The sequence below is a fragment of the Caretta caretta genome, chromosome 4 (assembly GCF_965140235.1).
Source record: "Caretta caretta isolate rCarCar2 chromosome 4, rCarCar1.hap1, whole genome shotgun sequence".
Taxonomy (NCBI): Eukaryota; Metazoa; Chordata; order Testudines; family Cheloniidae; genus Caretta; species Caretta caretta.
In genome coordinates, this window is record NC_134209.1 from 104,705,825 (window position 1) to 104,721,178 (window position 15,354).

Below are 15,354 nucleotides of genomic sequence, written 5' to 3' on the forward strand. Positions count from 1 at the left end.
ATGCTGACGGTTCCTGACCACTTTCCTCTCCTCTAAGTGCTTCAGAATTGATTCCTTGAGGACCTACTCCGTGATTTTTCCAGGGACTGAGGTGAGGCTGACTGGCCTGTAGTTCCCAGGATCCTCCTTCTTCCCTTTTTTAAAGCTGGGCACTATATTAGCCTTTTTCCAGTCGTCCGGGACTTCCCCCGATCGCTATAAGTTTTCAAAGATAATGGTCAATGGCTCTGCAATCACATCCGCCAACTCCTTTAGCACTCTCGGATGCAGTGCATCCGGCCCCATGGACTTGTGCTCGTCCAGCTTTTCTAAATAGTCCCGAACCACTTCTTTCTCCACAGAGAACTGGTCACCTCCTCCCCATGCTGTGCTGCCCAGCGCAGTACTCTGGGAGCTGACCTTGTTCGTGAAGACAGAGGCAAAAAAAGCATCGAGTACATCAGCTTTTTCCACATCCTCTGTCACTAGGTTACCTCCCTCATTCAGTAAGGGGCCCACACTTTCCTTGACTTTCTTCGTGTTGCTAACATACCTGAAGAAACCCTTCTTGTTACTCTTAACATCTCTTGCTAGCTGCAACTCCAGGTGTGATTTGGCCTTCCTGATTTCACTCCTGCATGCCCGAGCAATATTTTTATACTCTTCCCTGGTCATTTGTCCAAACTTCCACTTTTTCTACATTTTCAATTATATTGATTCCAATTACAACAGAATATAAAGTGTACAGTGCTCACTTTAAATTATTATTTTTGATTACAAATATTTGTACTGTAAAAATTATAAAGAAATAATATTTTTGAATTCAGCTAATACAAGTACTGTAGTGCAATCTCTTTAGCGTGAAAGTGAAACTTACAAATGTAGATTTTTTTTGTTAAATAACTGCACTGAAAAACAAAACAAAGTCTACTCAGTCATATTTCTTGTTCAGCCAATCGCTGAGACAAACAAGTTTTCATTTATGGGAGACACTGCTGCCCTCCTCTTATTTACAATGTCACCTGAAAGTGAGAACAGGCGTTCACATGGCACTTTTGTAGCTGGCATTGCAAGGTATTTATGTGCCAGATATGCTAAACTTTCATATGCCCTTTCATGCTTTGGCTACCATTCCAGAGGACATGCTTCCATACTGATGATGCTGGTTTAAAAATAATGCTTTCATTACATTTGTGACTGAACTCCTTGGGCGGGGGGGGTCGGGGGAGGAAGGAGGATTGTATGTCTCCTGCTCTATTTTACCTGTCTTCTGCCATATATTTCATGTTATAGCAATCTCAGATGATGACCAAGCACATATTCCTTTTAAGAACAGTTTCACTGCAGATTTGACAAAACATAAAGAAGGTACCAATGTGAGATTTCTAAAGATAGTTACAGCACTTGACCCAAGGTTTACGAATTTGAAGTGCCTTCCAAAATCTGAGAGGGATGAGATGTGGAACAAGCTTTCAGAAGTCTTAAAAGAGCAACACTCCAATGCAGACACTACAGAACCCGAACCACCAAAAAAGAAAATCAACCTTCTGCTGGTGGCACCTGACTCAGATGATGAAAATGAACATACGTCAGTCTGCACTGTTTTGGATTGTTATCGAGCAGAACCTATCATCATCATGGACACACGTCCTCTGGATGAAGTCTGAAGGGACATAGGAATCTTCAACACATCTGGCACGTAAATATCTTCCAATGCCGGCTACCACAGTGCCATGCAAATGCCTGTTCTCACTTTCAGGTGACATTTGTAAACAAGAAGCGGGCAGCATTTCTCCTGCAAATGTAAACAAACTTGTTTGTCTGAGTAATTGGATGAACAAGAAGTAGGACTGAATGGACTTGTAGTCTCTAAAGTTTTATATTGTTTTGTTTTTGAATGCAGTTATTTTTGTACATAATTCTACATTTGTAAGTTCAACTTTTATGATAAAAAGATTGCACTACAATACTTGTATTGGGTGAATTGAAAAATACTATTTCTTTTGTTTTTTACAGTACAAATATTTGTAATAAAAACTATAAAGTAAGCATTGTACACTTTGTACTCTGTGTTGTAATTGAAATCAATATATTTGAAAATGTAGAAAACATCCAAAAATATTTAAATAAATGATATTCTATTCTTGTTTGACAGCACTATTAATCGTGATTAATTTTTTTAATCACACAGTCACAATTATTTTTTAAATTGCTTGGTAACCCTAATTTTAACAGTCCACATCATTTAATGTAGTGTCTCTTTGCTAGGTATATATTTGTGCAATCACAAAATTATGCTAACATCTCTACCAGTGCCATCTACCTTTTCTACCTACAAAACTTTTAACTTCCTGGAAAAGGTACCTGCTCTTTGACTGGGCTACAACATGCGGAAACTGGCAATTGCTCTTAATTTCTTACATTTTGAAGAGATGGAACATTTTTAAGAAATGCAGTAATTTTCTTATGATTTGTGTAGTAGGAAATTGCTTTTTCCTTTAAACTGCTTGGCTTTTATTTTGCTTTTTAATTTCACTGATTCTCATTATGCTGAATTCCAACGCCCAACTATCAGCATGAACTGCTGTTAAAAAAATTCAACTTCAGTGCATTTCAGGAAACTTTGTGAATGAATACAATTTATATTGGCATAGAGGTTGTCTTGAAAGATAGTCTTTTACATCCACACCAGGAATTTAGCACATTAACAAAACCTCATGCTGAGTTTCCATTGTATTGCAACATATATAGTACCATATGAAAGCTAGCAGTCAACCTAGCAGTAAACAAACAATTGCATTTTTTAAAATGCCCTCTTCAAAGCTTAAACAAACAACAGCTACTGCTAACGAAACCCCTGTTGCCAAGGTACTCATAAGACAAAGCGTATAGCTTATATTTGCTCTTTCTTTGCAATTGTAAAAGGGTTGGATATTTGGAACCCTACTCGGCTGTCACACAATCCAGGACAAAATATGAAACATGTTGTTCAAGTGCCAATTTGTAAGTGTATAAGAGATAAATGTGCACATGCAAATAGTTTTTTAAACCATCAGCTCCTTCTTAGAGGTGGAATTTTGAAGGAGTGCTCTCAAAGAATTTGTCCCTAGAAATGTAAAGATCACTTTTTACAAAGGAGTAAACATGAAGAACTGGCTATAGATTCTCTGAAAAATAGAGGGGATCACAACAAACTTGTGATGATTCTAATAGGCAGTTTCATATGTAGAATTCTCCAAGACAGTCCACAAAAATATAGAGATCAGAAATTGGTCATCTGAAAGGATATTTCATTTACCTCACCTTTTTTCAGGGACACTTCTCTGCAAGTAAAGAATATTACACCTAGTGGGAGTATACTTTGGTCGGCCTTGGCGGTGAGTCTCCAGTAGCATTTAATTTGTACTTGCTTGATGAAGATTTTGCTGCTCGGCATGTTTGATTTGGAAACCTGTTTTATTAATTCAAATGTAATGATAACTCCCACAATACTCACATAACAAAATTTGATGATAAACAGATGTCTATATCATTTGGTGACTTATTCACACAAAGAAGTGAATATTTCAGAGGGCAAAATGTAGTTTCTAAAAGATCTTGCTTCAGAGTTTCAGCTGGCCACCTACAGGGGTCATGAAGGTATTTTTCCCCCACTGTATTATGAGTTTTGTTATTGTTTTTAAAATCTCCTTCCTCTGAAGCCTCAGGGATGGCCATGGCTAGCGATTGTGACCAAGGCCAGGAAAGGCACGGGCTCTGAAGTGGCACCTAGAATTCTCTCACACAGGTGATTGCCTGCCTGGCTGTTGCTCACTCAGAGTATAACTAATCACCACATGTGGGGTTGGGAAGAAATTTTCCCACAGGTCTGATTGGCAGTGACTTGAGAGGGTTTTTATGTTTCTTCACAGCATACGGGTCTGGGTCACTTGCCAGGATTATCTCGGTATATCTCGCTTAATCATTTCCCTGCCACTGTGGGGGCACTATGCACCTCGGTTCCTCCTATTCTCTGCCTGTGACACATAATCGTCTGGTCTTCTGTGGATTATAATACTTTGGTCTAATTTCAGTTGTTGAATTTAGTGTGTCGGTACTGAGTGGTGCTGGTGGCCTGTGATATACAGGAGGTCAGACTAGATGATGTGGTGATCCCTTCTGGCCACTTTGTGACTCTATAGTTTGTGACTCTATAGTGACTCTATATCATCACTTTACCATTTTAGTCCCTTGTAAAGGAGCGCTATACACCCTGAGGAGACCTAGGGTGTTGCCACTTGTCCTTCCACATGGTTTCTGTCAGGAAGGGGCACCCTTAGGTCTGTCAGAGGATCCATAGAAGCCTTGCCAGCAAACAGTGTTGACAGGATGTATTGAATCAGCACATTCTCCATAGCCCCTGGCAATATCCGCTCACTGGTCAGCACTACCCAAGCAGAGAAAGGAATTCCAGGGCCACAGTTCTCTGAAAAAATTGCTCAACAGTGATACAGCTGCCAAATATTGCCCTTACCTTCATTGCAAGGGAAAGAATGAGCTGCCAAGGCTAAGCAGGGAATGAGGAAGAACAGAAGAATGCTGAGTTAATATAGAAAGTTGAAGAAAGAGAGACTCTGAGGCCCCCAGTGCTATGTGGAGAGAGTGAAGGAGTAAAACAGGAGCTCGGCTAACCCAAACCTATCATACTTTGGGGAAAAAACAGTGCAAAGCTACGTGTCTCTCAGCAGTCTAGAACGGGAAGAGCCTTCCCTCCAGTCTAGGGAGTCAGGAAGGAACTGTGTGTTCCTATTGAGAAACCAGGAAGTGAGAGGGAACTATAAGCAGCTTTTAAACTCAGGAAGACGTTGAGCATGACAACAAAAGATGGGGCTTCATTTCAGATTTTGCCTAGCTAAAAAGTGAAAATGCTTACATATAGCACTTTAACAGGTAGAGAAGCCAAAGGAATTTGAGCAGTTTAAAAAGTTAGGGAGAACACTTGTAATGTCTTTGGCATAAAGTAATTCATTCTCTCTCAGTCCACAAAAGCAGATAATTACAAATCTTATTTCATGCACATGTCACAGCGTGACCTGCACAGGTCTGTCACCTCAGTGTGGGTATTTAAAAATTGACATGGTTGGGAAAGTCTGCTGTGTCCGTGGAAATTTAAGTATTAAAGGCAAAAGTGAATCCAGTTTTTGTGCTTATTATGAGTTGGAATATTTTAAAATTTCCCATGCTGTAAATTATATTCTGTATACCATGCTGCTCATGCATAATAAATAGGCATATAAAACACAAATGCATAGTAGCTGCTCTTCTTTTTTAGCCTCAATCCCTGGACATTTCAAATTAAATTATTGTTTTTTCTAAGATACCATCACCTCACCACTTCTCTCCCCACATATATATGCAGGACAGTCCTCTATCCAATGTATATTTAATCCCATTAATTATTTTAAAATATATATTGTTCAGATTCCAAGACCATTACAACACAAACTTTTTCATGGATTACAGATGTCAGTGGCATTTTACCTGAAAGTGATCATTAATCTTCAGGAAAGAAACATAGTTAGGTAACTATAGAATAACAGAGTAAGCACAGTAGGCAGAAGTAAGGAGAAGTCTTCTTTTTATTTTACTGTTAAGGTTTTAATTTTGTAAGCAGTAAAATGAACTATACCTTTCAAATAAATCACAATGTATGTGTCTATATCCTGGATTAATACACATCCCAAATATATCCTGAAGTTAACAATTCCTTTGCTAAAGCAGTAAAAATAGTGCTGTATCAACCATCAGAGGCATGGGTCATGGAGACCTAGTACGTACATACTGAGAGGCCTCCTGACTGGTTGCTTTATCCCAGCAGCAGTGTCATTTCATTTTCATGACGAATAGAATCATCACTTCCTACAAGTCGTTCCATACATCTTAGATAGTAAGATTCGTTTTAATTGGAAGTGACATGGCACTTGTTCATGAGGAAATCAATAGAAGCTTCAAGACATGATTTGCCATTCAAAAATTCTGCAACTTTTTTGGTAGCTCATTATCATTTTTCATCATTATTTGTTTGTCAAAGGCCCAGTGGTAAATTAGGCATGCCACAGAAACAAGTTCAGAGGCGATTCCCACCCAGAAGAGTTTGCAGGCTTAAATTTATATAACAAAACAAGTGAGGTGCATAAAGAGACAGAAATGTGGGAAGAGAAGAGTTGAGCAAGGAGGAAATAAGAACATAAGAACATGCAATCACTCAAGATGGTCAGCTTTGCACTCCTCTTGGTGTTTGTGCCCTTTTTTAAAAAAATGTTTACTGCCCCCTCATGTATTGTAGACATTATTTAAGTAAGTCCTTAGGAATGAATTTGAATGAGGCAGAAGAGGGGGCCTACCAAACAGCTTTGGACAAGATGTTCAAGAGACAGCATGGAAGAAAGCAAGGCTAGCATCAAAAACTTGACAGGAGAGACTGCAGTAGCCATGGTGGGAGATGATTAAGGAGTGGATATAAGATTTGGCCATTGGGACATATAGAAGATCCAACTTTGAGATATTTTGGAGGAGACGATCATCATATTTGGTCACCAAATTTAATATGGGGAAGACAAGGAAGGACAAGTAATGAACTATCATTTTTAGATATGAAAATTGTCCATTTACATATGAAAATTGTCCATTTACTTCATGCTGTTTTGTCAAACCTGAAGATGTGAATCACAGGTAAAATTCACTCCAAGTAGAGAGCTTGGAAATGGTCTTCTGAACCCCTGAAATGGCAAAGGAATAATTGCCATTGCTCAAATACTGGTTTACATTTCAGAGTTCAAATGTGGCAAGTTAGCTATTGTTGGAAAGAACACTTTAATCCAAAGAAAGGCACAAAACAGGATCAGCAACAGTCTTCAGCTTGTCAAGTCTTGTGTTCAATGTTCTAAATATTTTTAAAAGTAGAAATGAGGTGAATGGTGAAATACTATTACATTTTTATGCTGTATAGAATCCCACAGAATGTTTCACTTTCAACAAATCAGCATTTTCCAACAGAAAAAGTTCCAAATCAATTTCCAGCCAGCTCAAGAATCTTTAGAGAATTTAGTTGCCAAACTCTAACAAGTCTCTACTGAACATATGCAAACTGAGATTTTTCAGAGGTCCATAACTTGGCCAAATTTAGACAACTTTTTCCTCGGATCAGCCAGAGATACATCCTTCACACACAAATAACCTCCCTGCTAAATTTTAAGATCCTGCTTCACAACACAGAGGCAATAGAGCGTCTCAATGAATGAAGTATACAATTTTTTTAACATGGGCAAAAAATATATTTTTCCCTAACCTGGCTCTGTAAACAGCTAAATTGTTTCTGCTAAAATTTATATACATTATATATATTCAGCCTGAATCAGACACCAGGCACAGAAAATTTCAGCACAAACGATTAAAGTTTGCCTACTTATAAGCAACTGAAAGAGGGTCTGATAACGGAAAATGTTGGTCAACCACAATTAAAGCAGTGCTACCAGCTCTGCTTATAATACAGTCAATTTCATATTATCTAATGAGTAAACTTGTACAGCAATTGCTCCAGAAAATTGCCAGGCTATTTTAACAGGTTCCTTTGGAATAATAGGCCTCTTCTCAAGGTGGCTCCATTCTCTGGTGGAACTTAGCAGTGTGAAAACATGAAAATCAGAACCAGTCAGAAAATGTCAAGAAAAACAACATTTTGATTAAAACCAAAAATAAAATTAAAATATTTTTCATGAATTGTATTCCATTTTCTGGATATCTTTAACAAGAATCTAATTCACATTATTTAGGTGCCAAAATATGGGTTTAAGTTCCTAACTTAAGACATCTAAGTTTTAAATATTGGTTTTTGTAAATGTGTCAGTGTTTGTGAAAGTGTCAGATTGGTAGCATTAAGTCACTGGCTGATTCATATTTATTTGTATCAATCACTAAATTAAAGGTAGTAGGATAAAGAAAGAGAGTATCAAAAAGTGTTAAGGAAAAATTTCAAGAGTTCTGAGGCCCTCAAGTTTTCAACAGAATCAAGTAGAAATGTTCCAGACAAAAATTTCCCTCCCTCCAACACACTCATTTGTCGCCAACTGCCTAAAACCCTTTTTGGAGATTCCTGTAGCTTCATCCCTCTCTTCCTCATGTACCAATATCCTTTTGACTGTCCTAAACTTTCCTACTATTCCCCCATCTGCCTTTGAGCCAGTAACTACCAGCCATTTTCATCTGCACCCACACTAATGCATTGAAAAGAATCCTTCTCAGTTACTCCCACTCAGCTGTCCTATCAGCTGGAAAGAGACCCCGCAATGTCTTTAAATCAGTCATTTGTTTTGGAGCTAGAGTGTAACAGGAAAGATTTTATTGCTCTCTTTAAATGTCACTGATTTTGAAAACAGCTTCTTAATTATTTAATGAGAGTTTGCACATCATGTCCCTTTAGTCTAACCATTACCTTGTTCTAAAGTTCCTGAGATGAGTTTTCCTTTAGCTCTATATCCCTGGACTGCTTTTGATTTTCTTTTCTGGATGAATTGAAAACATCATAACTTTCCATTCTAACCAACAATAATAGATTTACCAATGTCTTCATTTTCCCTTTGTTTTTTGTTTTAAAGTAATTTTAAAAAAATAAACATATGGATATGAAGAGTAACAAAAAAGAGCTATTCTGAGCTAAAGTAACATTATTGGATTGTTTGTTCATTTCATTTTTTCTTTAAAAATATAAAAGAAAAAAACAGTCTGAGAATGCCACCGCCTCCTTTGTTTTGGGGGAATAGAAATAATATTCTGTATTGTTCTAATAATTGTGTATTTTAAAATATTGTAAAACATTTAGAATAAAATTCATGATAGGAGTGTTCAAATTGGGGATATTTCAAAATGTTTGACCTTATCTGGCATTTCCACTAATTAAACATTAAACTATGCTGCACTTTTTACACAGTTATGTGTATTCAGATACTAGAAAAAATACTGCTTTTGTAACCAGTTTCCTGACTCAGTCAAAATTCTGTACATCTGCCTAGCTTTGATTTCAACCGATTGTATTTTTTTCATAATAATTTGCGTTAAAGAGGGCATAAGATCTAGTTTCCCTCACCTTAGTTTGTGTGGAGAGGTCTGCATCCTTCACCAAACCAACTCCACCAAAGAACCTAAAGTCATCAGGGATCCTAAAGAAAATGGTATCTACCTTTCTGGGGTAGATTTTCAAAAGCAGCTAAAGGATTTGGGCACATAACACCAATTGACTTTCAGTGAAATAAAAAACAATTATATGAAAATCATGGGACAAAGCTTATTTTTAAGGAACTCAGTTCCACAATATTTATGCATGTATATGGTCAGACATTTATATCACAATGGACAATATAATCCTTTATATTGTTGTTACCAGAAACATTTTCTATATGATCAAATGCTTCTTAGTAGCTCATTACTGGATATCGTTTGAGGGACATCAGGTACTAAATAGGAGACATCCCTTAAAATACAGAATGCATTGGCTGAGGCTGTTGGCAGAAATTTCACCAGGGAGATCAGTGGTGGGTTTAACTGGCTGGGGAAAGGATGTGGCCCAGGCAGCAGTGTGGGAAGATGTGCTTATTCAGCACCAGTGATTCTCCTATGAAGCACTAGCTGTAAGCAGAAGTTGCTCTATCCAGCTGGAAACCTTGAGAGAATGCAGGAGTGTTTCTACTACCTGTTCACTTTTAGGATAAATCCTCCTTGGAATGGAGAGGCCAGATTGCCACATACGTCCATCCCTGTGGAAGCATCTGTGACTCTGGCCCACTATTTGTGTGTTACTGCTACTTTGTTATTATAAGATACAGACCTTAATGTGTATGGGTAGTATTGCATTACCGGTATTTCTAAATTACTGTAATTTCATGTAATAAAACCATCAAATCCTGAAAGGGGAGAGAGGAACATTTAAGCCTTCTTATAGTTTGCTACAGAAATCTGTTTAAGTAGCTACCTTTGCTAGGACTTTAGGTGAGTGTCCCAAATAGGTTTGCCTGTGATTTTGATGTAACAAGACAATTACTGTATGTTAGTTGGATTCTAGCTAGTTATTAAGAATCTTATCTGTGCAGTTTAACAGCTATGGAAGAAATTTTTAAAGTAATTTTTCAATCCACAGTAAATGTATATTTCGCAGTTTAAAGCTATTTTTATAACATGTTGCTTCATTGAAAAATAAAAGTTAATAAATGCATATATGTGGCTTTAAAAAGTCACCCTTTTCTCTTTTGTATCTTTGCATCTTAATGATCTGTCTGACACCTATAGAAGTTCTTTTTATCCATCTCCCCTGTTCTGGTTCTTATTTTCCCCTTCCTTCCCTAGTAGACTGTTACTCATTAATCTCGGACGTTTACTTGCCATTTCTTTTTGTCTCTCACTTTCAGTTACTCAGTTTCTGGATCATCCTCCATTAAGTCTGAAAAAATCAGTTTAGAAAACAAGATCACATCTCTGCTTTAACGCTCCAGGCTCTCTGTGCCAGATTTGAACTTTACAACCATTTTAAAGTTTTTGTTGAATGTTTAAAAGAAATCCTAGTTTACAGTTTTTGATTTCCCCTGCTTGCTTTGATGTTACCCTTGCTTATATCAATGCCATTGCAATGAAAGAAAAACCTACAGTTTTGCTAATATATGGTAGCAGCACATTACTCAGGTAGTCAAGCTAAAGATAAGGACATGGAAAATGTATTGTACTTGTTTTCTAAAGAGCAAGAGTAACTAATGAGTGTTATACATTAAATTTACCTAATTAACTTTAAAGTTTTTACCACAAAAAATTCTTTCTGGTGGTTAATTCTTGACTCTCTGTTTAGTCAGCACTTTTACTACTGTGACTGCCCCAGTAACACAGATCTGCCAACATCCTCTAACAAAGAAACCAATAGATTTTAAGTTTGCACAAGTTTTTATATATTTGCATGTCTCAGTCATGAACCATTAGAAACATGTGCTTTCCCCTTTTAAATGTATACATCAGCAAAGGCCCTACGGGGAAGCATCTGTATGAATGTATGTGATGGTTCAAATGTTTTATAGGTGCTATTCTCTATTTTCATATTCTAAAATAAATATTTTCATACCTTATTTCCAATATTTTCCTTTGTTCATGATAATCAGTCCTGACAATATAAAGGAAGAAGAAAATGTAGTATTGAAACATCACAATATTTTCAATAACTCTATACAGTTGTGTTTAGAATAGGTAGTAATGTATTAAATCCCTGCAATTGAATGTAAGGATTTGCCTGCATGGAGCCCCATTGAAGTCAGAATGGTTCTACCTGAGTCCAAGACTTTACCTGCACACTGGAATGAAGTTAGAGATCTTAACAAAAGGAATTGTCATACATTATTAGTATTATTTTGGCAGGGTAGAAAGTTGTTCTCCATTACCATCAGTGTAATTGACTATACAAGAGTTCCAACTGAGGCCCCCTGTGGTTGTAACAAGATGTAGGAAACAAGGTTTCACAAAATTCATATATACTAGTGAATTATTCACCCAGCACTGTAAGCTGTGCACATAATGGGAAAAGCTATTTGTTAAATAATGTATTCAAAAAAACTGCTGTGAAATTCACCAGATACATTATTTTATGGATGGCATTTAATCATCTCTCCTGAGCTCTAGAGTCAAATGAAAAGAGAAGTCGAATTCTATGGCAGGTTCACACACATGCCACTCCTCTAGGGTCTGGTGTACACTAGCTATCTTCCTGATAACACCATCCTGGCCACTATGGATGTAGAAGTCCTCTACACCAACATTCCACACAAAGATGGACTACAAGCCGTCAAGAACACTATCCCCGATAATGTCACGGCTAACTTGGTGGCTGAACTTTGTGACTTTGTCCTTACCCATAACTATTTTACATTTGGGGACAATGTATACCTTCAGATCAGCAGCACTGCTATGGGTACCTGCATGGCCCCACAGTATGCCAACATTTTTATGGCTGACTTAGAACAACGCTTCCTCAGCTCTCGTCCCCTAACACCTCTACTCTACTTGTGCTATATTGATGACATCTTCATAATCTGGACCCATGGAAAAGAAGCACTTGAGGAATTCCACCATGATTTCAACAATTTCCATCTCACCATCAACCTCAGCCTGGTCCAGTCCACACAAGAGATCCACTTCCTGGACACTACAGTGCTAATAAACGATGGTCACATAAACACCACCGTATACAGGAAACCTACTGACCGCTATTCCTATCTACATGCCTCCAGCTTTTACCCTGACCACACCACACGATCCATCGTCTACAGCCAAGCTCTGCGATACAATCGCATTTGCTCCAACCCCTCAGACAGAGACAAACACCTACAAGATCTCTATCAAGCATTCTTACAACTACAGTGCCCACCTGCGGAAGTGAAGAAACAGATTGATGAAGAAACAGGAACAGAAGAGTTCCCAGAAGTCACCTACTACAGGACAGGCCTAACAAAGAAAATAACAGAACGCCACTAGCCTTTACCTTCAGCCCCCAACTAAAACCCCTCCAACGCATTATTAAGGATCTACAACGTATCCTGAAGGATGACCCAACACTCTCACAAATCTTGGGAGACAGGCCAGTCCTTGCCTACAGACAGCCCCCCAACCTGAAGCAAATACTCACCAGCAACCACATACCACACCACAGAACCACTAACCCAGGAAGCTATCCTTGCAACAAAGCCCGTTGCCAACTGTGCCCACATATCTATTCAGGGGACACCATCACAGGGCCTAATAACATCAGCCACACTATCAGAGGCTCGTTCACCTGCACATCCACCAATGTGATATATGCCATCATGTGCCAGCAATGCCCCTCTGCCATGTACATTGGTCAAACTGGAAGTCTCTACGTAAAAGAATAAATGGACACAAATCAGATGTCAAGAATTATAACATTCATAAACCAGTCGGAGAACACTTCAATCTCTCTGGTCACGCGATTACAGACATGAAAGTTGCTATATTACAACAAAAAAACTTCAAATCCAGACTCCAGCGAGAAACTGTTGAATTGGAATTCATTTGCAAATTGGATACAATTAACTTAGGCTTGAATAGAGACTGGGAGTGGCTAAGTCATTATGCAAGGTAACCTATTTCCCCTTGTTTTTTCCTACCCCCCCCCCAGACGTTCTTGTTAAACCCTGGATTTGTGCTGGAAATGGCCCACCTTGATTATCATACATATTGTAAGGAGAGTGGTCACTTTAGATAAGCTATTACCAGCAGGAGAGTGGGATGGGAGAAGGTATTTTTTCATTTGCTTTGTGTGTATAAAAAGATCTTCTACACTTTCCACAGTATGCATCCAATGAAGTGAGCTGTAGCTCACGAAAGCTTATGCTCAAATAAATTGGTTAGTCTCTAAGGTGCCATAAGTACTCCTTTTCTTTTTGGTGTACACTAGAAAATTAGATTGGCATAACTATATCTCTCAGGGGTGTGAAAAATCCACCCCCCTGAGAGTTATAGCTAAGGTGACCTAAGTCCCCGTGCACACTGACCTAGGTCAGCAATAGAATTCTTCTTCTGTTCACCTAGCTACTGCCTCTCAGGGAGGTGAATTACCTACTCTGACAGGAGAACCCCTCCAGTTGGTATAGGTAGTGTCTACATTAAAGCGCTCTAGCAATGCAGCTGCAGCACAGTAACTGTGCCACTGTAGTATTTTAAGTGTAGACAATATCTAAATCAATAGTAGGAAAAACTTCCTTGGAGACAATGTTATATAATAATGATTGCATCCCCGCTTGGTACAGCTGGTTAACCCCAGGATAAAGCAATGCATAGATTGTGAATCTGAGCCTTTATAGTGGAATTTAGGGCTGATCCAACTCCTTTTAAAGTGAAATGAGGGAGTTCCATTGACCTCAATGGGCTATGGATCAAGCTCTGAATATCTATGTTATGTTGGAAAGCAAAATTGATTTTCTTTTAGATTTAAAGGTGTTGTTTTGCTTCTTGTGTTTTTTCCTTTTCTCTCTCTCCCTTGCCTGCCACTCCCCAACTTCCTTTTGTTTATTTTGTGGCTGAGGCTAGGGTTTGGGTTCAGGTTACAAACAGGATTACATTTTTAAAAAACATGTTTGAGTTCTAGCAAATCCATGTGATACAGACAACAGCACAGTTGCTAGATAAATCATACACATATCCAGAAAACAGAATGGAAGGTTCTTTTTCTAGTTCTGAAGCCACCGGCTTCTACTTATCAGTAACAGCATGTCCCATACCCTTTCTGAGGTTTAGCCACTACAGGATAACATCACACTTTCTGTGATACAGAACTGTCAACTATGTCTAGGTTTTAGGAGTTAATGTTCATTTGGGGGTTGTATTTAGACTTTCAGATTTAGAATCAGATCCATGGGTGTTGTAAATTGCAGAAACTCCATTGATTCCCATGGAATCAGGGCACCTGGGTTTAAAAAGGAGCTCACTTCAGTTTGTGGTGCGCGTGTAAGGAGCTGGGAGCAAGAGGCGCTAGGAGCTGAGAGTGAGAACGTGTACTGTTGGAGGACTGAGGAGTACAAGCATTATCAGACACCAGGAGGAAGGTCCTGTGAGAATAGAGAAGGTGTTGGGAGGAGGCCATGGGGAAGTAGCCCAGGGAGTTGTAGCTGTCACGCAGTTGTTCCAGGAGGCACTCTAGACAGCTGCATTCCACAGGGCCCTGGGCTGGAACCTGGAGTAGAGGGTGGGCCCGGGTTCCCCCCAAACCTCCTAACTCCTGCTCAGACAGAGGAGTTGACCTGGACTGTGGGTTCATGAAAATGGCCAAACTGAGGGCTGCCGTGAAGCTCCAAGGCGAGCAAATCCGCCAATAAGCGCAAGACCCACCAAGGTAGAGGAGGAACTTTGTCACAATATCTGTATTTGTAATATGAAATTAGTTGTAGAGCAAACACTTTCCCACTAAGTATTATTTGTGCTGTATTTCACAACAATTGTTAAATTTCTTGGGATAGTTGTTGTCAAGGTTCCTTCCCCACTCTGAACGCTAGGGTACAGATGTGGGGACCTGCATGAAAAACCTCCTAAGCTTATCTTTACCAGCTTAGGTCAAAACTTCCCCAAGGTACAAAATATTCCACCCTTTGCCCTTGGATTGGCTGCTACCACCACCAAACAAATACTGGTTACTGGGGAAGAGCTGTTTGGAAACGTCTTTCCCCCCAAAATACTTCCCAAAACCTTGCACCCCACTTCCTGGACAAGGTTTGGTAAAAAGCCTCACCAATTTGCCTAGGTGACTACAGACCCAGATCCTTGGATCTTAAGAACAATGAACAATCCTCCCGACACTTG

General features: G+C 38.8%; 1 long non-coding RNA gene across 1 annotated transcript in view; it reads right to left on the reverse strand.

Annotated features, from left to right (window-relative positions):
- LOC125635965 (uncharacterized) overlaps positions 1-15,354 on the reverse strand; it is a 405,253-nt gene that overhangs the window by 74,711 nt on the left and 315,188 nt on the right. Inside the window, exon 8 of the long non-coding RNA XR_012668174.1 lies at positions 11,114-11,152. This is a non-coding gene — a long non-coding RNA (uncharacterized LOC125635965). The remainder of the gene's footprint in view (positions 1-11,113; positions 11,153-15,354) is intronic.